The sequence below is a fragment of the Lactuca serriola genome, chromosome 3 (genome assembly GCF_051521515.1).
Source record: "Lactuca serriola cultivar US96UC23 chromosome 3, Lser_US96UC23_V15, whole genome shotgun sequence".
Lineage (NCBI taxonomy): Eukaryota > Viridiplantae > Streptophyta > Magnoliopsida > Asterales > Asteraceae > Lactuca > Lactuca serriola.
The window spans coordinates 5,973,452-6,000,776 of record NC_136410.1 but is presented as its reverse complement, the minus strand read 5'-3'; the positions used below and the strand labels follow the sequence as shown (position 1 = coordinate 6,000,776).

At 36.6% G+C, this 27,325-nt stretch overlaps 1 pseudogene; it reads left to right on the top strand.

Moving 5' to 3' along the window:
* The first annotated feature begins 12,619 nt into the window (after positions 1 to 12,619).
* On the top strand, positions 12,620 to 12,747 carry LOC145096547 (5S ribosomal RNA; annotated as a pseudogene).
* Positions 12,748 to 27,325: the final 14,578 nt, after the last annotated feature.

Below are 27,325 nucleotides of genomic sequence, written 5' to 3'. Positions count from 1 at the left end.
GGAAACGAAGTTCCAACCTTGCAGGCGGTTAAGTCATGGCTTGGGAAGTGTTTCGTTGTGAAGGACCTCAGAGAAGCTGCTTACATTTTGGGCATAAGGATATTGAGAAATAGGAGTAAAAGAATAATAGGACTTACTCGAAGTACATACTTGAACAAGGTGTTGAAACGTTTCAACATGGAGAATTCCAAGATAGAAGAATTGTCTATCCAGAGCAATAACAAACTTAGTAAGACTCAGAGTTCGAGTACCGATGCCGAAATAGCATAAATGAGTCGAGTACAATATGTTTCTGTCGTTGGCTCGATCATGTATGATATGACATGTACTCGCCCTGATGTGGCTTTTGCTTTGAGCATGGTTAGTCGATATCAAGGGAATTCTGGTAGAACTCACTGGATAGCAGTAAAGAACATTCTTAAGTACATGCGGAGGACTAAGGACTGGGTCCTTACCCTCGGTGGGAGTGACGATTTGAGAGTGACAGGGTATAGTGACGCCAACTTTCAAACCGACAGAGATAATTTCCGCTCTCAGTCGGGCTGGGTATTTACCCTAAATGGAGGAGCAATAACATGGAAAAGTTCCAAACAGGTGACTGTAGCTGATTCAATGTGCGAATCAGATTACATAGCAGCAAACGAAGCGTCGAAGGAGGCAATATGGCTAAAGAACTTCTTCGGGGACCTTGAAGTTGTACCAGCCGTAAAGGAGCCTATGGAGATTTTTTGTGACAACGAGGGTGCGGTCGCCTTAACCAAGGAACCAAGGGATCATGGTAGATTCAGGCACATCAGTAGAAAATATCACTTCATAAGACATCAAGTAGAACAGGGACTCCTCGTAGTGAAGAAGGTATCGTCAACGGATAACCTAGCAGATCCCCTTACGAAGGGACTGAGTAGGGTTAAGCATTTGCAGCCTGCTAGGAGCAATGGCCTAAGAGACGATATTTGTTTTAGTGATTAGATAGGCAGTTAGAAACTTGTAATAAATAAATGTAATTGGCATTTGATGATTAAATAATAAGGGTTTTATTTATAAGTAAACTTTACTATCTTTTTTCAATTGTTTATTTTATGTTTCAGTTTTGCATGTTTTGACTTCCAGAATAATATGATTATTCGAACTATCCACAATCAATCACACTTTGGAAGTAAGCTATGAGGTTAGCCTGTCATGAATTGGCTTGTATATTGTCTAAGGTGTTTAAACATAACAAAAGTTTGCTACAACGTTCATGAGTGCTCCTGAAATAAGATTTGAGTATTGGATTAAACCCACGCTCACATGAATCACTTCATGGAATTCATCACGAGTGGTTGTGAGACGATAATATCGTATAGTCTTCAAACCAAGATATATGAGTTGTTAATTACGAGTTGGTTCTGCATTGATAGTAAGAAACCGCATCAGTAACTTGATGTTATAAAATGTGTTGTTGTGTATAATTTAACAAGTGATTAGTACAAGCATATAAGTCGAAGTTTATCTGTTCCTTTTATCCTAAGAGGATTAAAAGTGATATCATGGGCCCTCGATGATTTTGTTTTGACTTATGTATCGGGCCCGTCAGGACTCAATTAATGTGTTCAATTAAGTTCTATGTCAAACAAATAAGAAATCGGGAAACAAACTGTTGGACAATGAGTATGACTTTATTCCATGTCTTTTTCCACACGATATCTTGAAGAACAAAGAATTATAGGATCCCTTATCTAAAGGACGAGTCATTAACTAGATCACAGTTGGAAAGCGGCTTTTGAGAGCTACGATTGCTAATTGGATTTTGAAGTTACATTACCAGTTATAGTTATTAGACTTATCCAAGTGGGAGACTTTTGGATTAGGTGTCTAAGCCCATAACTATAATTAGTATGTACATGACCCGATAGTAGCATGGTCCTTTTGGGTTGCCTTCACCGGAGCAATTTGATGGGATGGATATTTGAGAAAGAGGTATTTGTGATTTATTAATATATTATCTGAATAATATATTAATTGAGAAATTATATTATTATTTAATTGGTATTGATCAAAAATTAATTTAGTGATCAAAAGAGACTGATTAAATTTACAGGGACTGATTAGGTAAATCAGTAATACTTATAGTTTGGGCTAATGATCCATGTTGATTAGGGATGGTCTAAATCTATGTGAGAGTCCATGAAGAGTTAGTCCAAAGGGCCTATCATATGGAGTATTGGAATAGTTAAAGGTTTAAGTAAATTAGGGTTTTATGTAAGAAACCCTAAGGATTCCACACTATAAATTGAATCCCTAGCCGTCCCAAAATCGGCCAAGACTTCCAGGTGAAACCCTAGCCGATTTTGGTATTTCCTAACCTCTCTCTCTCTCTCTCTCTCATAAGCCTCCTCTTTCTTTTGGTGTTTGTGACTTATTTGAGGTATCACATTTGAGGTACTAAGCTCTTGGAAGGCCGAGTTCTACAAGCTACAACAAAGAGATATTCATCTAACTTGCTTTATGTTGTAAATCTCTAAATTGTATGTTAGTTAGGTTTCATGCTTTGGATAAATGAAAATTGCATGTATACCTTGAGACAACCTAGATCCAAAACATTTGGGTTGTATGTGCACCATAGGATTGTTATAGTGCTCATAACCCATCAGGTACCTCGATGGGGCTGGAGGTACATTGTTAATTATTTCACTCCCATACATTATTTATTTGATGTAATGTTCCTTATGTTTTTGCATTGTTTTTAATTAAAAATCGGTTAAACCGTACAAGAACTTATCATGCAAGATACTGGTACCATAGAGTACAATGACATATGGGAGTATGGTTATGGATCAGGCACATCCGAACAATCACTAAATCACGGCCTTGAGCAGCCGTCTCTAGGGCTGTTCACTATTTGGATAAAACCGAATTGTCCAATTGGACAATTTGGTTCGAATATTTGGATTTTTGGATTGGTTTTCAACAAAATCGAATTATTATTTTAGATTTCAGATTGGTTTTGGTTTATAAAATAAAAACCGAATAATCCAAAAAAACTGAATAACAATTTGTTATGTATTTATTTTCAATATATCTATAATTATTTATTAATTTTATAATTTTTTAAAATAATTTCAAAACTTTTTACCTAATAAAAGACATTAATATGTATTTTTTCTCAAAAGTTTTTTTATCTATTAAATAATAAACTACAATATGTCTTCTTAGTGGTTGTTTATAAATTTTAAGTTACAAGTAAATAATTTATTTCTGCTTCTTCTCTAAAATTAGATCATATTATAATTCTATGTCCTTTTAAAATGTTATGGTTTTTGAAAACCGAATTATAAAAACCGATCCAACCAAATTGTAACTGGATCGGATCGGATCGGTTTGAATTGAGTTTATCTGGATCCATATTTTGAAAACCGAAATCAATTTGGATTTACTTAATTGGATCGGATCGAACCGATCCATTCAAACAAACACCCCTAGCCGTCTCCATGTCTTCAATCGTTCGATCTAAAATAGATTCCAAGGGATGAATACAAAATGCCGGTGACAACACCACTTAGGCGTTCTCTACACCAAAAGGTTATGTCAATATGATATAAGTCACCATAGATACGATGAAGAGGAAAGGTGTTGCATGACAACAACCAGCATCGTTGGTCAATCTTTTAGAGCCTACCGTACATAGTCTATTTAAAGAACGGGATGCTTTGTTGTTGTTTGCTCATCGTTTTTTATCGGTATTGCGACCATTGAATTATGGATGCGCTTATACACAGATAGTCACACATGTTGGTTGGAATGTGATGTAAGTTATATAATCATATATATTTATGACGTACTACATTTATAATAACAATACTTACTTTAATGCAAACTTTTTGATTGTCAGCACATCATGATGTGAATCTCATTGCTGATAGAGTGTAGAGCAGATGTTGCTTGGTGGACGGTTGTACCGACAACTTTCAACACTAATGTATTTGGCTGGAGTGATATGACTAATGGATCCGTTTATCCAGCTTAGACAAACTATGTTACGGTATAATTATGTTTGGATTACATTAGCTAAGTAACAGATAATTATAATATAATGTTATTTAATGAGTAATTACTTCTAACTTTTTCTGTAGCTTTACATTCCAATAAATATACCAATTGCTTACTGGCTTTTGAATGCTTTGGATTTGAAGACATTCAAAATGACTATATACGATAGTAATTGGAATAGCGACTACATTTCAGAAAAGGAATGACTTATAGGTATGAGAGCTCGCATCCACAAACTGCTAGTGGGTATCAACTACTAGGGTTCCGAACCAACCGAACATTTTTATTGGAAATATGAGGGTTCTCTAGCGATTTTCTATATTAATGATAATTTAAAAAACCTATTATAACACACAGTAAAAAAGTAAAACCAAATATCGTTTTTGTAAATATATGAGAATTAATGAACATCAAAACCAACAAAACGGAACATTTTTTGCAAACATGAAAGCTCTTAAGAGAATTGCGATATTTCTTTTATATAATTTGTTTCTTCTTCTTGCTATTCTTAAGTTTTAGATTGTGTAGTTTTAAACAAATATTGGAAAATTTATCTCATTATTTGGATGCTTATTTGTTGAAAAGAAACAATATATGTATACATAAAGTGTCCAACGTATCAGCACGACAAAATTTTCTTGTAATCTTTTACCTTTTAGAAAAAGGTTCTATGTAGTACACAAACAATCAATGACAAACACATGTATGGTTTTTAGACCAGCTTTGCGTCAATGCAAATCTTATACACTTTTTTCTTGTGTTTGGTTCTACATCATTTTTAGTTTTGAGAAGATAAAAATGTTATTTAGTGGTTGGAATTTGGAAATGTACGCATTTGTTTTTGTTAGTACATTATTCGGTTAAATACAAAAACAGATTTTTATTTTTACTAATCTGTATATTACAATATTCTATTTATAATTTTCTTTTATGATAATATTTGTATTTTTATTTTTTCTTTATTATAACATTATAATTTTAAAAATATTTCCAATATATTTTTTTAACATAAGAACTATAGGGAATTTTTTATTTTAAGTGGATTGAAATAAAAAATAGTTCAATACATATCGATGGAAGACAAACGGGCAACAAGCTGTGCCGCTAGCCATTTATGGATGACAAAACTAATTCTTTTGAAAATAACATCTATAGATCTAGAAGATATAACATTAGAATGCGAAACCCGTTGGACTCTGTTGAGGATCTCAACCGCCTCTGGCGTGAAAAATCCAAATGTATCAAATGCAAAAGGTACAAACACATGTTGATTTTCTATACATGCATTTTCGTGCTTTGCCACTTTGCACGCAACGACTTTCAAAGCGGCATGCCCTGCTGTGAAACCCCCGCTCCAATATAACATTGATACATTCTTTATGTTTTAATAATATTGTTATAATTAAATAAACTAGTAATAACACAATATCTTAATAAAAATTCAACATGTATTCTAATAGACTAAATTACACGAATCGTCCATTGTGCAGTTGTCAAAATGGACGTTCAATCCATATTTTAAAAATTAACTCAGATAGTCCCTCATGTGGTTAAAAGTTGCACGTTTCATCCATTGTTTTTTAAATTTACACGTTTAATCCCATGAGGCATGAAATGACTACAATGCCATTTTAAATTTTATTTTTCATTTATTTTTAACATTTTGAGTACTTTTAATTATTGAAAAATATTTTAATTAAAGTTGTGGGTCCATCCAACTTTAAACCAAAAATATATATTTTTTCCTCTTTTGCTAAACACTTAACCACTGACACTACCACCAGAAAATGGAGCACTCCAACACCTTATCTACCTCTCCCGATGTGTTTTTCTCTAGAAATCGAAAATAAAAAATAATAAAAAAATCTGAAACCTATAACCTAAAAGTTTTTAGAAACTGAAAATTATTTTAGAAATCTCAAAATCGATCCAGAAATCAAAATGGTGGCGGTTCCTTTAAAAACCTGAAATTCACACATCAGTTTCTCTCCCTCTTATCTCACCTAATTTTTTCCTGAAACCCTTGACCCTTAATCACCATCTATTTCTTCGTTCTTCTTCCTGATGAGAGAAACACTTGTCAACATATTGATTCTTCATTTAAAATTTCAAAATTAAAATTTTAAATTTCTCACTCTAATTATATTAAATTAATAACATTAGAATAAAAAATAAAATAATATTAAATTTCTCACTCTTTGAATCTCCGGTAACAGCCAGTCAGTCTTAAGAATTGACGAACTTTGGTCGGTGTCTTGGGCGGTTCCCAATCCTTTAGGGCCTAAATCTTGGAAGGGTCGACATGAATACTTTTACTGCTTACCACATGCGCGAGAAAGTGTACTTCTCTTATCCAAAATTCACACTTAGAGAATTTTGCGTACAACTTTTATTTCCTTAATAGTTCTAGGATCATTCGAAGATACTGCCCATGCTCTTCCTTGGTTCATGAGTAGATCAAAATCTCGTCAATGAATACTATCACCAATTTGTCCAAGTAAGGCTTGCATACTCGATTCATGAGATCCACAAAAAACAGTTGCGGCATTGGTCAATCCAAAAGGCACGGCCAAGAACTCATAACAACCATATCGCATTCTAAAAGCAGTCTTTGGATGGTCCTCTTCCATTACTTGGACTTGATGATATCCAGATCTCAAGTCGATCTTAGAGAAGTAACTAGATCCTAAAAGTTGATCGAATAGATCGTCTATTCGGTCAAGTGAATATCGATTCTTAATGGTCAACTTATTTAGCTCTCTATAGTCGATGCACATCCAGAAAGATCAGCCCTTCTTCTTGACAAACAAAATGGGTGCTTCCCAAGGCAAGAAGTTTGGTCTGATAAAACCCTTGTCAAGAAGTTCCTGTAACTGACTAGGGATCTCGTGCATCTCTGAAGGTGCCAATTTATAAGGAGACTTTGCTACTGGGACGGCTTCTGGAATTAGATGGATCCGAAAATCTACTTGTCGAGTTGGCTATAGTCTCGGTAGATCTTCAGGGAATACATCATGGTAGTCGCACACTTGAGCTACTTCCTTAATCTTCTTCTTATTATTATCTTTCCTATCGACAATATAGGCTACAAAGGCGTAATACTTTTTCTGCAAGTATTTTCTAGCCTTCATGCAGGACATGATCCTAAGTTTTCCTCTAGGTTTATCGTTGTAGATGATTAAATATTCTCCGTTCGATAGGGGTAGATGTAATGCTTTTTCAAAGAATAATACTTCAACATGGTTAGGGGATAACCAATCCATACCGATGATGGTGTAGAAACTTCCAATGACCATAGGCATAAGGTCGACGAGAAAGGTATGATTATCTAACATTAATGTACAATTCATAAGTATTTCCTGGGTACTACCGACTTGGCCGTTAGCCATTTCTACTCTATAAGCTTCCCTAATTTTACTAGATGGGTGGTTTAATAACTTCCTAAACCACGGAGTAATATAGCATCTATTGGCATCGATATCGAAAAGTACATTTTGCATATAAGTCATTGATCAGGAACATACCCGTAACTACTGTCGGACTTGGAAAACTTCTTGGAAAATTCTTCTTGACATGTCCAAGTCGCGTGGACTCCTAACATGCTCGAACTCCTGCTGCTACGGTTCCTTGATTTGGTGGGGGTGCTGCATCTATTGGAAAGATGACCTTTCTTTCCGTAGTTAGGGCAGATCTAACAGGTTCCAATATGACGATACCCATATTCATTGCATCTCGGACTACTTCTAGTGGTAGTCCCTGTTGGGGTTGTCATAACTGCAAATGCTTGAAACGCTTTCCATTTCTTTTCTGTTGATTTCCTAGCCCTTCTTTTGAATTCCTTTCCAAACTACTTCTTCCTATTCTCCTCCTTTGGGAGATCAACCATTTGGACCATTCTACCGTAACGTATCTCTTGATTCATCTGACTAAAGGATATTCTCTTTGAGATGTCATAGGAGGTTGGCTTTGAAGTGGTGACTAAGCCTTGACTGGGCTTGCACAGACCCCAAATGTACCTTTCTATCTTATATTCGGGGTGACCATCCCGGGACATAAGGTAGCAAGGTCATTGAAATGGTTTGTATAAGTAGCAATTTTAGCTTCCTTCATCATCAAAATCCACAACTCCTGCTCCAGCTTCTGCATTTCCTCGCGTATGCTGTGTTCTTAAATCATGAGTTGCTTCAGCTCGCTCCAAGCCATGGAATTCGCTACAGTAATGCACATAGTCTTCATATAATTGACCCACCAACTTAGGGTTGTATCTTCCAAGGTATAGATGGTGAATGTCACCTTGATTTCTTCTACACATAAGCTAATCTTGAAGACATACACCGTCTTTTCTATCCATAAAGTCAAACCAACAACACCTTCATTTCCGTGGAAGGATTTTTGGCTTACGGTTTCTAAAGTCATTATATGAACAAACCCTGGTTGGAACTCGGTTATCTCCTTGCGAATTATCACCTCCATTACCTCGTGAATATTTGTTCCTATTGGCTTCTAGGTTTGGTATTGCATCGGCAACGTGATGGGCCACTAATGCCTCAATCACAGCCAAGTTCATAGGTTTAGGATTGGGTTCGGGTTGTCTTGGGTTTCTCCTTGTGTGAGGCATGACTTTGTATGTATGGTATAAGTTAGTTGTTATGTTAAGTTTGAGGTTTGATTTGAAAAATTAGTTAAGAGAGTTCACTATATCAAGAAACAAATCAAACAAGTAACATGATATACAATAGGATAGATTTTCATTAATTTGCATAAATTTTTTCTACATCAGATTTCCTAGAAGTGTACAATGATGTGGTTTGAACATGTAAAATTTATATTTTACATATAAAGGACATAGCAGTATCTTATTATCTGCTATACTACTTTTCCCTCCTTCAAACCCTAAAATATAGTTACTAGTTTTCTTGAACTATCTATCATATACCAAAATAAACCACTATCCAAGCCACTAACTATGCCAAGTGGTGTTGTAGGTAACTGATCATCACCTCCATAGTAACTGCACCAATCTATGACATCGTCTACCTCAACTTTAACTCCCTCACACGCTACTTTAAACCCTCAATCCAAATCTGCTGACACTGAACCAGAGAATGGGTCTCCTCCAAATTATCGTATGTGTGGAGGATCCTCATCACATCTACATCCCTCACCTGCTCCAAATCTCTAACTCTACTAGCCACTATCCTGATCTCCCTCCTCAGTGAATCACCGTCCTCCTCTACCTAATTGTAACATCCCCCTATGGCACGTATCACAATATTGTCCGCTTTGGGCCACTCGGCACGGGGACTTCACAGGGGGTCACCCATCCTGGTACTACTCCCGCCCGAGCACGCTTAACTGCAGAGTTCTTATGGGATCTGCTGCCCTCACGGCTTTAAAACGCGTTGTGACAAGTAAGGTATCCACACCCCTTATAAGGAGTGTTTAGTTCTCCTTCCAAGCCGATGTGGGATCAGATCTAACCCACTTTCACCCCCCATTATAGGGTTCGACGTCGCCGTTGAACACATCGACCCATGCCCTAGCTCTGATACCATTTGTAACATCCCCCTCTGACACGTATCACAATATTGTCCGCTTTGGGCCACTCGGCACGGGGACTTCCCAGGGGGTCACCCATCCTGGTACTACTCCCGCCCGAGCACGCTTAACTGTAGAGTTCTTATGGGATCTGCTGCCCTCACGGCTTTAAAACGCGTTGTGACAAGTAAAGTATCCACACCCCTTATAAGGAGTGTTTAGTTCTCCTTCCAAGCCGATGTGGGATCAGATCTAACCCACTTTCACCCCCCATTATAGGGTTCGACGTCCCCGTCGAACACATCGACCCATGCCCTAGCTCTGATACCATTTGTAACATCCCCCTCTGACACGTATCACAATATTGTCCGCTTTGGGCCACTCGGCACGGGGACTTCCCAGGGGGTCACCCATCCTGGTACTACTCCCGCCCGAGCACGCTTAACTGCAGAGTTCTTATGGGATCTGCTGCCCTCATGGCTTTAAAACGCGTTGTGACAAGTAAGGTATCCACACCCCTTATAAGGAGTGTTTAGTTCTCCTTCCAAGCCGATGTGGGATCAGATCTAACCCACTTTAAGGGGGAGATAATTCTAACCCACTTCCGGGACGTAATCATCCTAAGGGGGAGATAATTGTAACGCCCGTAGATCAGGGCTAGTCAATTTAGAGACGATAGGCGTCAAAAATGAATTTTTGATGAAAGATTATTTAGAATGAATAATCTTAACGAAGTTATAGTATATGTTACAAGGTTTTCGTGCATATAAAGAACGCCGAAATCCGAGTTATAACGAAGAAGTTATGACCTGTCGAAGTTTCGCGACAGAACCGGCACGACACAGCGCGACGTAAAAAGTGAATTTACGTTAGAGCAATATTTAGCCTTAGCAATCTAAATGAAAGTCGTAGAATATGTTAAACCATGAGCGTGCATAAAAAGAACGCCCAAATCTGACTTTGTATGAGGAAGTTATGATTTTTCTAAGTTTCAACTTAGCGGTATGCAGCCCGAAATACTCAATTTGAGACCGAGCGGTTTTTAGCCAAAACAATCTAAATGAGAATTGAAGATCTCATTAATTGTAGTAAAACGATAAAAAGATAGGCGAAAACGGACGTCGGATGAAGAAGTTATGATTTTATAACGGAGTTTTCTTGTCCCGGCCTACTAAAAATAAATAATAAAAATGAAGTCAAAATTAGCCGACTGAGTCTAAACGAAAGTTGTAGATCGTAGTCTCACCTACGCGTGGATATAAAGAACGTCGAAAACGGAGTTCGTATGAGGAAGATATGAATTTTTGAAGTTTATTAAATATTTTCGAAATTAAATTTAAATATAAATTTTCGATATTATCCAAGGGGGGAGTCACCGGGCTTATCCAGGTTACGCCCCGCGTAACCTAAGAGTACGCCCCGCGTAAATCGCAGATCCAGACCCTATAAAAGGGAGTCGAGTGCAGCCGATTCAATTGCTCATTTCTCTTCTTTCTCTCGCGTTTGTGCATCGTTTTTCGTGCAAGAATTATCCCGAAGCCCCGGTATCATTCCCGAGCCCCGAAGCAAGTCCCGAGGCCCCGAAGATCCTGAGAAGTGAAATTCCCGAGCCGAAGCTCTGCCCGCGAGAAGTTCGATTTTTGTGGAGATCTTCCAGATCTACCGAAGAATACTACTTCTGCAAGTCGTAGTGTTGTCCGATCATCTTCTGATCAAGTGAGTGTATACTACCTTTCATAAACACGATAATAATACAAGTATGGTTCGAGTGTATTAAGTATATTGTTGTTTATATGTGTGAGTGTGTGGTTACTTTCTTCTAACGCATAATTATGAAGTATTTTATACGAAATACGTGTTACGTGTATAATTTTTGTTGTTATGTGTGTGAATGTATATTCACTTTCTTCTATCTCATAGATCTGATTTATTCTCTATGAAATACGTGTTATGTGGGTGTGCCTCATCTGTTATGTGGAATAGGTATTGAATGAGAATGTTATACAGGTTTTAAACTGTGTATCAAAATATATATTTTTATCTACTAATATGTTGGGTGGAACATGGGTAGATAGTTGATGTGTGAGAAACAGATGAGAGGCCCCGATGTTGTTGTTGTTGATCTAGTTATTCAGCGAGTATGAATTAGAACAAGAGGTTAATTTTAGATCCGGGAGTATGGATCAGGTAAAGAGATAAAACTTGTTATTAGTCCGGGAGTATGGATTAAGACTAAGTTAATTGTCCCTAGTCCGGGAGTATGGATTAGGCACAGTTATTGATCCGGGAGTATGGATCAGATCAGGGTTAGGGTATAGTTAATTGTACTTATTCCGGGAGTATGGATTGGGTACAATTATTGATCCGGGAGTATGGATCAGATCAGGAGGTTAGTTTTAGATCCGTGAGTATGGATCAGGTAGTTTTAGATCCGTGAGTATGGATCGGTGAAAAGGATAGTTTTAGATCCATGAGTAGGGATCAGGTAAAGAGGAAAATTTTAGATACGAGAGTTTAGATCGTGCCATTGTGAGGATCGATGGGGTGGGTTAAGAGTTGCCTTTATATGGTGAAATTGTGCAAGTTTGAATGTTCTATATTTATAAATATATGATATAACATTGTGGGATGAAAACCCTATATGCTCACCAGTCTCCCAAGCCTGGCCCACTTAGTTTTCTTTGTATCACAGGTATTAATACGAAGACACATTTCACAGAGAGATTTAAAGGAGATATAAATCAATTGTGTAATTAAATGTAAGTTCTGTTTATGCTTATATGTCTGTATCGGAACATGACATCCCGAGGTTTTATTATTAAATGAAAAATACATTCCCTTTGAGAAATGTTTTGATAAGTTATTATTATGTCTTGTTTTGGGAACAAATTCCGCAACCGTTATCTTTAAAAGATTACTCTGATTTTATAAAACAAAGCATAAACAAAATCGGTCTTTTCTGGCCGTGAAAATAGGGATGTCACAGTTGGTATCTGATCCCACATCGGCTTGGAAGGAGAACTAAACACTCCTTATAAGGGGTGTGGATACCTTACTTGTCACAACGCGTTTTAAAGCCGTGAGGGCAGCAGATCCCATAAGAACTCTGCAGTTAAGCATGCTCGGGCGGGAGTAGTACCAGGATGGGTGACCCCCTGGGAAGTCCTCGTGCCGAGTGGCCCAAAGCGGACAATATTGTGATACGTGCCAGAGGGGGATGTTACACTAATGTATATGATCCCCCCATCGTTTTACTTGTAGAGATAACACTGAGATCGCCCCATCCGTGGGATCCTCTGTAATAGGATTGTGTAAAGGTACCTCGGAGGACTCTCCAATCACATAAACCCTAATACTCTCCTACCTAATCCACTTATCCACTTGTGGAGTCGATTTGTGGGAGGGGTAACGCTTCTTTGATGACCTAGGCAATGATGCCGATGAAGTTTCTCTCTTGCGGGATGGAATAGGGATGTATTTTCTGGGGGTGGTTATCGTCATGGGTCCCGAGGCATGATTACTAAAGGATCGGCTAGAAGATGGGGGTAATGGGATAATAATCTTCAGAGATGGCTCCGAATCAGTAGTGTCCACCGCATGAGTCTCAATATGCTTAACAAGGTCATCTAGGGAAGATGAATCCGAGTAAGGTGAGCTATCTGCTGGTACTCCCCCAAACTCCTCGTCATGCTGCTCATCCTTCTCAATGGGCTCCTCTTCGTCTTCAAACGACTCATCATCCTCTTCAACTGATACTGGGGTATGGGATAAAGGCATCACCATATCATAGTTACTCTCCATCTCTAGTGTGTGTAGCACCACCTGTTCCTCTTTCGGGTAAGGATACAACACCCATGCCCATATGTCCTCCATATAGCTCCAATAACCTACATAAGACATCAAACAGGAAGATGTTTATGAGAAATAGTATGGGAATCATAAAATACATACAATTTCCTATTATAAGTCTATAGTAGATAATATTATATCTCATTTGATTCTCTATATGGGGTTATGTCAAATACCTGAATCTAATCCGGATATCATCAAGGTGTACCATTCCAAACTAAGTGTTGAATCCTCTTGTAATAGGTGTTGATCTAAGAATCTAGTCTTCAGGGGTCGATCTAGACTACATATCCAAAGATCCTCAAGTTGTAGGCCGCGACCTAATTTCTGAACTAACCGCACCAGGCTGTCAATCCATAAATCCTTAAGCGTTTAGGTTGTCAACTACGACATCCAGGTTTCGGCGTGCATCGGTTAGACCATAATAAAACTTAGTTTCACATTCTAGGTCTAGTTGTGCCACGTTCGCAATATTGTACTAACCATAGGATTCATTTTTTACCTAAAACCTTAAGTTTGGATTTGAATGGATGATCTTTATCATTGGTAGGTATATTTATTAGAGTTTGTATAACTCTTTATCTCTTTAGTGTTTGATTAAGGGTATTTTATTAATTCTATATTTTATACTTCAAGACTATCATGTAAGGATCGGCCAGATGAGAAGTGCCGGAGGACAGGACCATTTTAGCATATGGTCATTCTGAAATCCAACAACCCAAGCGACAGTTCAATCTAGTCATCTCTCCCGTAAGTAGTCGATCCGTATGGTAATTAATAATAATACTTTTATTAGATTTAACTAATTTAGAGTATACACCCTGTTGGGTATATTATGTTGCGTTAATGGGCCTTATGTATAGTCTATTTTGTAAACGGGTTGGGCTTGTCCTCCCATATTTATTTACTAGGGTTAGAGTATTTATGATGCATGAATGCATCATATTTCTAGAAACTCTGATTTTATCTTCTAACCATAATCACGCCTCTTCACTAGCAATTCTTAATCGAGTTCTTCTAAGGCGTGACCTTTTAATCATTCAACATATTTTGGATCATCGTTGTGTTCTTATTATTAATCTGTTTGAATCTAAACGATCTTTCAAGGATTTTCATCCTGACAATTGGTATCAGAGCAGGAGACTGTGTAATCTATATGCTTCTCTTCTATTTATAGATTCATTAGGGTTTCTGTTAATATTGGATCTAGTTTAATCGTCATTATCATGTTCTTGACGCTACTCTGTGATCTTAATATTACCCTAAAACTTCTTTTGTTTACACTTCTGATTCTTAATAGGTTTCAAACGAAATATCATCATGTAGCACGACGATTCTCACATCAACTCTATAAATCTCTCTAGTAGCATTGGATCGACAATAAGGATCCCGATTCTCTTTCCCAATGAGTATGACGTCTGGGCACTTCATTTTGAAGATTACGTTCTCGGCCTGGAAGATAACGGTTATTTGATATGGGAAGCCCTTACTCTAGGTGCATTTGTTCAGACATCAAACAAAAGAGTTATTAAAACTCAGAAGGACTACAACCAGCTACTTCTTGATGAAAAAGATGTTCCTCAGGATGAGAAAGAAAAGCTAATCAGCAATGAGGATCATTCGATTCGCTTTGCCTGCTGATACCTTTCGTCTGGTCAGCTCGTGTGACGCTGCGAAAGCTATTTGGGATAGGCTCAAGGAACTTTACTCTATTGATGCAGATCTTGAGCACTCTACTCAAACGCTCTTGCTTTCAGAGTTCGATGCCTTCGCACAAAATCCGGAAGAAAATCTGAGTCAAACATTCAATCGCTACAATCATCTTCTCAGCAAGATGATGAAACACGACATTGGATGTGAAGTAATCAAACAAAAATTCACACTCATTAACAGGCTTAGATCTAATTGGATGGCAGTGGTTTCAACCATTAAGGCACATGAGGAGTTCAAAAACTATTCCTTAGCCAAGCTTGTTGGAAACCTGAAAGCACATCAAAGTGAAGTGACAAAAAAAGCGAAAGTTGTTTCTAGAATGGGATCTCTAGCTCTTGTTGCGAAGGGCAAGATTGTTGCAAAGGATAGGTATGATTCTGATCATTTTGAATGTGATGAGCTTACAAACGAGGAGTATGCTTTAATGGTTTCTAATCCCAAGCGGTTCGCAAAGAAAAAGTTCCCCTCAAACAAGAACCGAAACTGGCAGGGTAACTATAGCTCTGAAAATGTGAAAGAGGAGAACAAAAATGGTTCTCAAAAGGAGGAAGAAAAGAAGGAGAAGAAGCTCATGGGTGATTCTGGTTATGACTGCAATTATTGTCATGGCAAGAATCATTTGGCCAAGGAGTGCGTGCTAAGAAGATTAAATGAGAAGAAGGAAGGAGAAGATGATGAGGCTTACCACATGCGAAAGCTAGAGGAGATCAAGAAGAAAAAGAATGTTGATAACTCTATGCCTGCTTCAATTGTGCGGAAAAATGTTGTTGAAAACGAGTTTAGAGGAGTTGAGGTCTGGTCAACTGACTCTGTAGATGATGAGGTTCGTAGGCCCACACATGGTAGGGTGTTCGTTGCGAATGAAGGGAGTTCGCAGTTTGGAGGAAGATGCTTGATGGTGAAAAACGAAAGGTCATAGATGTATGGTAATGCCACTGAATGTGTAAGAGGAGATGATAGTTGTTTCGCAGCAAGACCAGTTCCTGAACAAATCAATTATTGCAAATAGCTAATCAACAAGGTAAATCTAATTCTAGAATCTCTTAATATACCTGTGTCTAGATATGAAACTGAATTAAATGATGTAAAATTCACCTTTTCTAGCATTAGTGATAGTTTAAAAAGGACTCGTTTGACAAAATCTAACCTAACTGATAAAATTAGCAGGGTTTCGTCGAAGAGTGATGAGAGGCGTATATGGATAGAGAAGATCGAGTTGGATTTGTCTAAGTCTAGGGATCAATTGAAAGCAGGAAGCTCGTATTACCTGAACAATTACGAACAAAGAGAAGCTTTTCTCAGATGATCCAATCATTGATAATAGTGAATACGAGGAGCCAGATGAAGAAGAACTCAAAAGGAGAAGGCGAGAAAAGTTGAGATAGATGAACATCAGATAATTGTTCGTAAGGCCGAATAAAAAGAGAAAGCATAGAAAGAAGCTCAGGTCACGCTTGAAAGCAGGAAGCTCGTATTCCCTGAGTGGACGCTGAAACGAATTCAAAATGACGTTGTAGACTTGCCAAGTCAATATTGGTTAGAACCAGTTGTGTCATTCGAGCTTCATAACACACCGGATTCGCAACTGGATCTTCCAATAACTCCTAAGGCCTTCAAGTTTCGCTCTTTTGTAAAGTTTGCGAACATCCCATCTACTGACAGCGGAGCTGACCATCTCTTATTCTCGTTTTATCTCAAGCACATGAAGCCGCAGTACGAAACTTGGAGTGCGAGCAAGATCACTACAATGAAATTCACAGGTCCCATCAAAACTGACATCTTCCCAAATGCGAAGTTCAAGGTTGCGAGAGGTTCTGCAAGTCAGATTCATGAATTCACTCTCAACGACTTGCCTTGCCTCAATCCCTATGACTGGATCATGCTTTACAATCTACTGCTAAGGGATGAACAGAAGATCACTACAATGAAATTCACAGGTCCCATCGAAATATGGATGTGGAGGTAGCTGCTATACTACGAAGGAAGCCCTCGGTTCTTCCTAAAGAGTCCCCAGAAGGTTTTGAGAAGTTGAAGATAGGAAAGATTTACAAAGACGAATGGTATGTGGTATTTCAGGCTAGAGAAAGAAGTAATGCAGACTTTCGCAAGACCTGTTTCTACCTTCCAGATAAACATCTCTACAGTACTTCCTGTCTTGAGTTCGTTTTGGATATGGTCACCAAATTCAAAGGCAATAGCAAAGGAGATGTAAAATGCTTCTCAGACATGATCCTATGGTACATCTAGGTTCGAAAGGCTTTGTTGAATTTCAATCCTAAGGTTTACGAAGTACAGAAGCGAACTTAGCATTGAAGGACTCTCGCTCATTTGACAAAAAGGGGAGATTTTTGGGTATATTGTGTTGCATCAATGGGCCTTATGTATAGTCTACTTTGTAAACGGGGTGGGCCTATCCTCTCGTATTTATTTACTAGGGTTATATTATTTATGATGCATGCATGCATCGTATTTCTAGAAACTCCGATTTTATCTTGTAACCCGAATCACGCCTCTATAATAGCTATTCTTAATCGAGTTCTTCTGAAGTGTGACCTTTTAATCATTCAGCATATTTTGGATCATCGTTGTGTTCTCGTTATTAATCTGTTTGAATCTAAACGATCTTTCAAGGATTTTCATCCTAACACACCCTACGTTATAGTCGTAGTTCCTAACGAATTACTAGTTCGCTATAACCTGTAGCTTTGATACCAATCTGTCACACCCTCGGTCGGAAGCGGAAATGTTGGCCTGTGTGATGTAGGGATGTTGGATCGAGGCAAACATATATATTCAACAATACATAAAAATATAACACAAGTGATACTTTTATTCGTTATAATTTTTTTAGGGGTTATATTGTTTGGTAGATCATACACACATCCTAACCATGAATAGAAAATAAACAAACATAAATAATGCCATCAAACTTCCTTGACGACATCTTCCTCAATACGGCTATCCACCACACTCATCTCCCAGAGAATACATGTATTTTGAAAATGTCAACATAATTTTGGTGTGCTCACAGGTTTTTATAGTTTTCTTCTTTATTCGATAGTTTTTATTAAGAGTTTTTTTTCTTTGAGAAAAACTTTTCTTTTCTTGTTCAAATATTTTACCAATCCTAACTTACTATATTTTTAGGATATTCAACCAATCCTAACTTAAGATACTTTATAGGATATTTTACTAATCCTAATTTACTATATATTTTTAGGATATTAAATCACTCCTAATTTATAATATTAACTACTCGAACGCGTCCCTCTAGGGGGTTGGTTTACTTAAGGTTTTCGGTTTGTATTATCATGAGACCACATAATCGACGCTGTAGACTAACAATTTCCCCACACGATGCTTCATCGGATGCCGAATAACTCTTGTATATATAAAGAAAGTTATTCTACTAGGATTGTAGCTAGCAATCATAGGTGGGTGTGTGAGCCCCATATAAATCTATACATATCTTTCTGGCTCTCAAAGGATTAACGATTATAGGTTCGGGGTAGCCGAATTCAATCAAGGCTATTGGATGAATAATAAAATTTCACTAACACATTTAACCTTAGGTTTTTTTATCTCTTCAATAATTGTTTTACTTAATACCTCCTATAGTTATCACTATATAATTCTTGTACTTTATATTTGATAATTATAATCTATATATCTCATAATTATCTTTGTATATATATATATATATATATATATATATATATATATATATATATCCTAATTATGGTTGATTTGAAAACTAGATATTTAGGTTGAGTAATGACTAGGTATAGTTCATACTCCTATAATTGACCGACATTACTTCTAGGTACTATGTTATGTTAGGAAATTAGCCAGTATAACATCTACGTAAAAACTTTTCCTAGACTATCATGCATCATAAGTTTTAGGCATAATATCATAGCTTACATCCAATTAGAGTATCTATGTGTATATTATTCTAAGCTTACATCCGATCTAAGCTCTATTTATATCAATTTAGTTGGTGATTTTGTATCATCAATGTGTATTTAAGTGTAATGGATTGACTTGATGACCAAAATCAATCTTGATGAATATTAAACAAGTAAGGAAGGTACGAATTGCACTCTTGTTTAAGTTCATTCAAGATTCAAAGTAGACTGCCATTTAGGGGCGAAGCCCCTAAACGAATGGGGGTCCGGGGGCAGTGCCCCTGGGAGCGGGGTCCAAGAGGCAAACCCCTGTCTGGGGTCGAGCTGCCAGGTGTGCCCGAAATTTTTTTATATGAGTTATGATGTTATATAAAAAAATGCATCATAAATCTAAATTCTTGTAAATGAACCCGATTTTTTACTTCATTTTGACGCTTATTAATAATCTGGTTTTAGTGACATTTTATGATTGTTATAAACGTTCTTTTGATAGTTTGAGCAGTTTTTGGACAAAGAAAATTGTTTTGACCGTTTTTAGACAAAGGAGGAATTTAATCATTTTGGTCATAATTTTCTTGGTACAACTATAATCACGAAAATCATAACTTCATATTCTCTATTCTTGAAAGCTCTTATGATTCTTATCCGATTAAAGGTTGGGAGTACCACCCAAATACCTTAATCTGAAAGTGAAAATACGATTCTCATAATTTCCACGCCTTTTATTACCCCAAATTTCTAACAGAGATTAAAGTATTTCCATGATCATGGCTAGTGGCGATTCTATAAAGGAAATGACAAGTAAGTTTGACAAATTGAACAAGTTTGAAGGGCAAGACTTTCATAGATGGCAGGAGAAGATGATGCTTCTCCTTACCACTCTGAAAGTGGTATGTGTTCTGAGTACACCCATGCCAGTCTTACAATAATCTATTGAAGATGAACCTTTGGAGGCAATAAGAAGGAGATCAAAATGGGAAAATGATGATTACATATGTCATGGTCATATTCTCAATGGTATGTCTGACTCTCTATTTGATATCTATCAAAATTTCGAATATACGAAAGAACTGTGGGATTCTCTTGAATCCAAGTAGATGGTTGAAGATGCTTCTAGCAAGAAGTTTCTTGTAAGTAACTTTATGGGTTATAAGATGGTTAACTCCAAGACTGTTATGGAACGATTCCATGAAATGTTAAGGATTCTGGGATAGTTTGCTCAACACAATCTGAAAATGGATGAAGACATTTATGTGGCTATGATCATTGACAAACTTCCTCCTTCCTGGAAGGATTTTAAACACAATCTGAAACATAACAAAGAGGAGTTGAATTTGACTCAACTTGGAAGCCATTTACGGATTGAAGAGTCCTTAAGGACTCGAGAACTTGATAAAAATCCCAAAAGTAAAAACCAAGTTGGTTTCTCTTTTCTGAACATGGTGGATGAAGAAGGATCAAAGAATCAAAAGAAGTCTAACGGAAAAAAAAATGTTTAAAGGAAAGGATGATAAGTCTTACAACAACAAGGATTAAGTGGTGTATTGGAATTGTAACAAATTGGGTTACTTCAAGAAAGATTGTCGTTTTCGTAAAGTGAACAAGGATGGTGTTGGACCAAGTGGATCCAAGGATCCAAAAAAGCAACAAGTTCAGATTTCTGTTTTCATGCAGAATTCTAAATATATTCAAAATTATATTTCTGTGATTTCTGAAACATTTTATGTGTAGGATGATAATGTTGGATGGTGGGTTGATTTGGGAGTAACAAGTCATGTTTACAAAGATCTATATTGGTTCAAGGACTTTTAACCAATTGAAGATGGATTTGTTGTAAAGATGGGAAATGTTGCAACTGAACCAATCAAGGGACAAGGATCTGTTTTACTTACATTTACTTTTTGGAATTGTTTGTGTTTGAACAATGTTTTATAGGTTCTAGGGATTCGTAAAATCTTTTTTCTGAAATTTTATTAAATAATTGTGGTTACAAATAGGTATTAGAAAGTGACAAATATATCTTGTCAAGACATGGTTCTTTTATGGGATTTGAATATGTATGTAATGGAATGATTAGGCTTAATATTAATTATCCTTCTATTGATAATTCTGTTTGCATGGCTTCTACTAGTACTAGCAACAATTTTAATAAATATGAATTATGGTGTGCTAGACTAGGACACTTTCATTACAAGAGATTAAAAGACATGTCTAAAATAAGTTTAATTCTTTCTTTTGATATGCAAAATAATGGAAAATGTAAAACATGCATGCTAACTAAAATCACTAGACAACCTTTCGAAGACGTTGTTATGGAAAGCAAGGTGTTGGACCTTATATATAGTGATTTATGTGATTTCCATGCAACACCTTCCCTTACAAACAAAAAGTATGTTGTTACTTTTATTGATGATGCATCTAGATATTGTTATGTCTATTTGATATTGCCATATTTATACATATTTTTAGGTAATATTTGATTACATTTTTATACATATTTTGGTTATTTGCATAGATAAGTGGTACTTATAAGATTAAATTACATTTTGCAGCCAAAAGAAATAATCTTGAAGAATAAGGACCAAAAGCGACAAGGATTGGAACTTTGGAGGTTTAAAGCTTAAAAGATGAAGAATTTAGCAAAAAGACGACCTCGTGACGTGAGGAATCATGCCTCACGATGTGAGCATTAAGGTTCTAGAAGATATGCATCCGGAGGCAAGAGTCTGTGTTCGATACAGATTGATACTAAACCCACGACGTGAGAAGCCTTTCTCACGACATGAGGAGTGTAAATTCGAAAACTATAAATACTCTTGATGCTTACAGATTTAAAAAGTTGGCTGGAGAGAATAGAGATTTCCAGAAGTCATTTTTCATAGGAAAAGAAGGCAGAAACCTAGTAATAACACCCAAGGAAGAAGAAGCAGAATATCATACTTTACTCTTAGTTTGGTACATTATTATGTTTTCAATAATGAAGTTTACTTTTTTTGATTGTTTCTATGAGTAGCTAAATCTAGTTGCTTCTGTTAGCTAGATGAAGCTGGAACTCATGGTTTAGTTATGTTAGTATGGATTCTTCTAGTTGGTTAATGGCTTGTGTTTGATTGTTTATACCTAGCATGCTAAATTTGATACTAGATTGCTTTAATTCATATTTTGTTAGTGACCATTAATCTGCTTGAATTTGATTACCTAGTAATTTACTGACCATTAGATTATTAGAGCTAAGATCGAACCAATCTAAAATAAGTAATTAAAGTATTTGAATTTGGTTGTGCTGGAGAACACATATTGTGAACATAATTGTGTTTATTAACTCAATCCTCCATAACTCCAATCCTGTTTAATAATTGATTATGTGTTAAATTATGTGTGACCATGCATATCTCTACATGAATTAATTCAACATTAGTAAATTTGGACTTGAACTGCTAATAATATATTAATTGGTAACCAATGAGAATTGACCATAAATAAGAGCTAACCATAGGAAAAAGGTGGATTCGAAACTAAATGAAAGTGTTTTTAATATATTGATTACAACCGTTTGTTGAGTGTTTAAGTTTGTCTGAACTTGCTAAATCAGATAAAAATTTACTACACTACAATCTGACTAGGTACACTGCCTAGATGCCTTTTAGCTAGTTAAGTTCATTAGGTTATAAATTTAAAACTAGATAGGTATATTTTTGCACACATCAATGAAGCACTTGATAAATTTAAAATTTATAAACAACAAGTTGAGCTTCATAAAAATGAATTAATAAAAGTCTTGCGTACTGATAGAGGTGGTGATTGTTATGATCCAGTTTATTTTGAATCAACTGGAATAATACATCAAACCACAACTCCTTATACACCACAACAAAATGATGTAGCTAAAAGGAAGAATAGGAATTTGATAGAAATGGTTAATTCATTGTTGTCCTATTATGGATTAAGAGAAGGGTTTTGGAGTGAGGCAATGTTAATTGCATGTTACATCTTGAATAGAACTCCAAATAAAAGGAGTAAGAATACTCCTTATGAACTTTGGTGTAAAAAGGTACCAAATTTGTGTTATCTCAAAATTTGGGACTAAAGAGCAGTTGTAAGGCTCACTGAAACCAAAAGGAAAACGTTGGGTGAGAGAGGTGTAGATTGTATCTTTATTGGATATATTGAGCATTCCAAAGCATATAAATTCTATGTCTTAGAATCTAATAACTTTGTGTTTGTAAACATTGTGATAGAGTCAAGACATGCTATCTTTGATAAAGAAAGATTTACATCTATACCTAGACCAAGGGACATGATTCATCAATCTTCTAGCAAGAGTACTAATCAAGAAAAGATTTCTCTTCCCAATGGAAAGGGGTCGTCCGAGATCAAACTGTTTGATCGTATGGTAAAGAGAAAGGCTAATTTTGGAATCATTCCATTTGTTAACCCCAAAGAGTCCATATGTTTCAATTTGTAACACCCATAAAAAAACCAAGCCAATTTTAAACTTTTAAAATGCTTTCCAAATTCAATAGTTATTACAAAACATGTTTCCAAAATATTTTATATCAGAGTATCCCATTAACAAAATCATCAAAACGAGGAGTGGTACGATCACGTCTTTGCCTTGCCACTATCCCCTGATGTACTTGAAACAATAAACTGAAACTGTAAGCCCGAAAGCTTAGTGAGTTCCCCCAAAATACCAATACACGTACAATCCACGTAACCAAGTCAGCAATATCATAGTAAACTAAGCAGCATGTAATGGGTCCACAACTTTACAGACTAGATTACCCCTAGCCCCACAGTGTGATTCTGGATTGCTTCCGAACCACATCTCACATCTGGCTTGCCATCGAGCCCACAGTACGAGTCTCCCTTAGCCTGTAACTGGAATGTTCCTAGGTTTGTTGGATTACTGCATGAAGCGGTTTCACCTTAACCCATCCCACATAACATATCAACATATAATGACATAACTACTGAGCATGCAGATAACTTATAATAACGCAGGTAGTCCTACAGGCCTACCTAACTGGCATAACCACTAGCATGCAACGCTAACTCATACTCAACATCTAACAATGCTAGGATAACATATCCAATGGGCCGGCCTTGGTACCTTAGACCCCCGAGTATAGTGAGGATAACTCACCTTGCAAATGTCGACTCGGTAGATGAACTCCAACTCTCGGATCACTGCCACAAACTCCACCACCTATTATCATGATATAACCATACTCGTAAGTTCCCAACCTTTCAAGGTACCCCATAAGTCAACTAGTCAACCCCTGGTCAAAGTCAAAGTGAACAGTCAAGGTCAACAGTCCGTGTTGACCTTGACTCGCCGAGTATCCTCGACTACTTGTCGAGTTCCTTGAGATACTCGTCCACTCGCCGAGCACCAGAGTGACTCGTCGAGTTCCTAAGGTTCGCGATCAAAGCTCTAAGGCCACTCATCGGGTTTTCCTTCTTGCAACTTGACAAGTTCACACACATCCATCAATTGGGGAAACCTTAGCCGACTCACCGAGTTGTTCATCCAACTCGTCGAGTCTACAACAATCTTGATCTGACTCACCGAGTTGTTCATCCAACTCATCGAGTTCAATTCCCATCTTCATATGACTCTCCGAGTCGACTATGTGACTCGCCGAGTCCCTTCCGTCCTTTAACTATGCAGACACTTTTTAAGGCATGCTAAGGCCCCAAATTGCAGATCCAACTTCCTTAGGCATGCTTATCACGTAATGTTTCAAAATTTATGTGCATGCATGGCTAAAAAGGCTCTTAATGACAAATCCAAGCTTAAAATGGAGCTTTACACTCAAGGGAGGCTTCATACGTGACCAAGCTCAAACTTTATGAGCCTAAAACCCATGAAGGGTCCTGATCTGAAGTTACAACTTCAGATCTAGCTCATACACCACAATATCATCATAACCAAGCCAAAATAACCCTAAATCTCACCCAAATGAGGTCTAGAAAGAAATGAGGTAAAGCTGGCGACTTGATACCTTCAAATGATGCTAACTGAGGTAGATTTCTGATTCCCCACACTTTCGTTGCTTCTAGCCTCTTGCCCTCCAGGCTCTTCTTTTCCAAGGATCCACTTTCCAAAGCTTAAAACACACAAGAATGAAACACCATACATATTAGGGTTTTCTGGACTCTCCAGGGACTGTAAAGAGGCCAAAAGAGGCTTATGATTCTTTAAACAGGGTGCAAAACCCCAGGATTTAGGGTTTCCTCTGCCATCTCCTACTCGTCGAGTCCCTTCTTGGACTCGGCAAGTAGGTCATTAAAACGCGTGGACCAACCCGCTACTACTCGATGAGTAGGGCGACCAACTCGTCGAGTAGACGCAAAGACCAAAAGGATTCAACATAAATCAATACCTAAGAATCGAGGCGTTACACAATTCCCAATTGAAGGGTCATTGGTTGCGAAGCTGCTCAAAGTACCTGAAAGATCTTAAAGATAGTGAATTCAAGTCGTGTGACTCTACTTCAGGTACATCCGTTATCTGACTCCATTGTTTTATAGGTTCCTATTCATAGACTCTTAATACATGATGTGATGATCACATTTAGATAGTATTAAAGGAGCTAAGAGAAATATGGAAGCTTAAGCAAGGTGAGCTAAATCTGATCATGAGAAATAGACTTTGGTCACATGGTTTAAAGATCATAATTTGGAGTTACTACTAAGGAGTTAGGATAATTTAATAGATTTCTATTACTCTTAGAGATGTCTAGAAACATAGTTTCTCATTTTATGCGTTGTAAGGACAAGTTCTTATTTTTCATTTATTTTCAATAAAAGTGAAATTTTGGTTTATCTGGTTGCCTCATTATATATATATATATATATATATATATATATATATATATATATATATATATATATATTTCCTTTTAATGGCGTTTATGAAAGTGTTGGTTACATTTCTAATATTAACAAATACTAATTGTGGTTTTGATTCTTATGATATCGCTTGTGGTATTGTCATAATTGACCAAGTGAAAAGCAATCTGAACACCAACTAGACATATACCTGGTGTTGTACAATTCTTATTGTATAGTGAATGAGAATCATGTTAACTAGAAAATTATGACTAATTCATTAATCACATGTTTATGTGAGTTAAGTGAAGGACTAATGGATCTAGTACATGCTGATATGGACTATTCAGATCCACCACAAAGGACGATAACTCTATTCATCATGATTTACCGATTTTTTACTAAATATGGTTGTGTTCATAAGATTAAGCATAATTATGATACTTCAAAAAGATTCAAAGAGCAACAGAACGAATAATAAGAATCTATTAGGCAGAAAGATTAAAGTTTATCCAACCTGTGAAAGGAATGGAGAGTACTTCGGCATTATGTTTATAATCATCTTAATTATTGTGGAAATATATCATAACTAATCCTCTAAGAACATCTTAGTGCAATTGTATGACTAAGAAGAGGAATCAGATATTGTTGAAAATGGTTCAATCAAGAGATGAGTCATACTTCGTTTCCAATCAAGTTTTAGTGTCATACTCTAGTAACTACAAATCGTATCTTAAAACTCATTTCAAACTAATACGGATGAAAACACCTCGGAATATGTGGATTGAAAATATTATCGTCCTCTAGCACATATAGAATTGGAGTTATGATGTTTTCGTTAATCGAGAAATTAAGGATAAATTGAGACCTATTATGTGAAGTGTTTTCTTATCCACATGAACTTTTAAATATTTTTTTATCTTGTCAAGGAATGTTCCTTGAGAGAAAACTCATATTTCAAGAAGTAAGTGGAAGCCGTATTGATCTTGATAATTTCAAGATTCAACAGAAAATAAACCTTTTAGTTTTCACTAGCACGCGACCTGAGGTTGATAACCTATCGTGTTTGGTTAATAGATTATTATTTCTGTTCACTTCTTGTTAAGTTGGAAATGCTTATGAGTTCTATATTTTCATTTAACTGCAAAAGAAAAAAAGCACGTTGTTCACTGAAAGTACATTGGTCAATATGGATGAGGTGCTTAACAACACAGAAGCATTGGTAGGCCCTTGTGCTACTAGAGGTCAAGAAATTTAGAATTGCTAAGTTCAGTCCATGAAGGAAAGCTAAACTTGAATTTGGTTTGTCTTAAACCTTATCTTATAAATGTAGGTTGCAAATGATAGATTAACATGGATGGGAACATATGCACCTTGAAATCTATGTGGTAAATGTCCGCTCTAATTCATGAAAATTATTATGAGGAATTACTTTTGCTGGTAGATTTTAA